This window comes from Schistocerca gregaria, unplaced genomic scaffold (assembly GCF_023897955.1).
Source record: "Schistocerca gregaria isolate iqSchGreg1 unplaced genomic scaffold, iqSchGreg1.2 ptg000186l, whole genome shotgun sequence".
Taxonomy (NCBI): Eukaryota; Metazoa; Arthropoda; class Insecta; order Orthoptera; family Acrididae; genus Schistocerca; species Schistocerca gregaria.
Genome location: NW_026061733.1, coordinates 322,501 through 325,000, shown reverse-complemented (window position 1 = coordinate 325,000; position 2,500 = coordinate 322,501).

The window sequence follows — 2,500 nt, the reverse complement described above, 5'->3', positions numbered from 1 at the left end:
TTTCAGTGCGAACACCCGTGCTCCCAACTGAGCTTGCCGCTGCCGACAGAGGCCCGGGAGCGTGCTGTCGTGGCATTGCCGGCGGGAAACAACACGCGCCACCTACGGTGACCGGCAGCTCCAACGCCAGCGCCACAGAAGGGCAAAGCCCCACTTGGGTGCAGAAGCGAACTCTCCCAGCACAGCGCACGCGCCAACACGTCCGCAGAGCTGCGATACAAACCACCTGCGAGAACCGCTGGGGGCGACCGAGCAGCAGACGGCGTCGCGACGCCGAGTGCCGGGCGGCGGCGCATCCTCAACGCACACAGTCCGCAATCGGACCAGCACACTGCAGATGTCCACCGCGCTTCGCACCGGGCTCGGCAGAACCCACTTTGGCCGCCTGGCGCCGCGCGCAGGGTGCGCCGGCGCATAGCTGGGACGCCAGCCGGGCCCGTCGGCCGGCGCTCCTGCCACTGGGCGCCCCCCACCAGCCGGCTGTAGTGCGTGCGCTCACGCAGCGCGCGGCCAGCACGCCGGGCGGCCCCCCCTCACCGGCCGGGGACTGTCCCGCCAAGCCACAGCCTCGTATCGCTTCATACCCACATGGCCAACTCAGGTTCGGGGGCATGGCGGGTACCGCCGAAACAACCGGTTCACAGATGTACCGATCGTCGCTATCACCGATGCACCTGCAGCGCGAACAACCGCTCAACAACTGATTTCCAGTTCATTTGCGGATCTTTGGCAGCAAACGTATACGTCAATCTACATTTGCGAAATCTACGATTCTGGCATGCCTGCATGTTATGTGTCACGACACGCTACATCAGCCCACATACACACTGCGGCATGTACACGAGAGAACACGTGGAAGATGGTCCGCGCACGTGTGCAATGTCCCTTGCGCGGTCGACTGTCAACCGGCCTCTGTAGCATGTCGCAGATGTGGAACGCGGTCCACCGTGCTATCATGTTGTGTGGGGCAATACGATTAAATAGGAAAACCCTCGTCGCTACATCAACAGACGGCTCACGCTGATTCCCGGCAGAGGGAGGAGGGGGGGGGGGGGGGCAACATGCAATACTTTCGTCCGTACCTACTTACCACATGTCTGTACGGCGTACAACAGTGCAATCTCGCTGTAATGGGGAGACGAGACAAGTAGCATCGTGCACAACATATGGCCCTTATGATTCGCCATTGTAGGGCGCAGCCGGTGTACGGTCAAGCATGTGCCACATTATGTCACTCAGTACGTAACGACGGATGATCAGTGTGGGTTACGCGTACATCAGCGGACAGTCCACACAGGCCGTACCACAACGTACACTGACTGCATCGACAACCGAATGCAACTGAACAGCTGCAAGGCTCATTTCACAAACAAACGCCTGACCGACCAGCTTGGAAGGGCAGGAGGGGAGGGCGATATTCGTTCTGTAGCGGTACACCCTTCCAGTGGTTAGCGGGACTGTGTAGAAAGTACGCAACACTCGAAAGACCTTTATGTGAGGGTACGCACCATGGCATCAAGAAATACACATGACACCAGAGGATCCAAGCAGTGAACTATGTTCAGAGGGTTGCTGTTAGGCAAAGCTACATTCCTGTGACGTTACATGTGACAGTTAAGGTGCAGTGTAAGTTAGGTTAAGGTGCAGTGTAAGTTAGGTTAAGGTGCAGTGTAAGTTAGGTTAAGGTGCAGTGTAAGTTAGGTTAAGGTGCAGTGTAAGTTAGGTTAAGGTGCAGTGTAACTTAGGTTAAGGTGCAGTGTAACTTAGGTTAAGGTGCAGTGTAACTTAGGTTAAGGTGCAGTGTAAGTTAGGTTAAGGTGCAGTGTAACTTAGGTTAAGGTGCAGTGTAACTTAGGTTAAGGTGCAGTGTAACTTAGGTTAAGGTGCAGTGTAACTTAGGTTAAGGTGCAGTGTAACTTAGGTTAAGGTGCAGTGTAACTTAGGTTAAGGTGCAGTGTAACTTAGGTTAAGGTGCAGTGTAACTTAGGTTAAGGTGCAGTGTAACTTAGGTTAAGGTGCAGTGTAACTTAGGTTAAGGTGCAGTGTAACTTAGGTTAAGGTGCAGTGTAACTTAGGTTAAGGTGCAGTGTAACTTAGGTTAAGGTGCAGTGTAAGTTAGGTTAAGGTGCAGTGTAACTTAGGTTAAGGTGCAGTGTAACTTAGGTTAAGGTGCAGTGTAACTTAGGTTAAGGTGCAGTGTAACTTAGGTTAAGGTGCAGTGTAACTTAGGTTAAGGTGCAGTGTAACTTAGGTTAAGGTGCAGTGTAACTTAGGTTAAGGTGCAGTGTAACTTAGGTTAAGGTGCAGTGTAACTTAGGTTAAGGTGCAGTGTAAGTTAGGTTAAGGTGCAGTGTAAGTTAGGTTAAGGTGCAGCGTAACTTAGGTTAAGGTGCAGCGTAACTTAGGTTAAGGTGCAGCGTAACTTAGGTTAAGGTGCAGCGTAACTTAGGTTAAGGTGCAGCGTAACTTAGGTTAAGGTGCAGCGTGGGTTAGGTTAGGG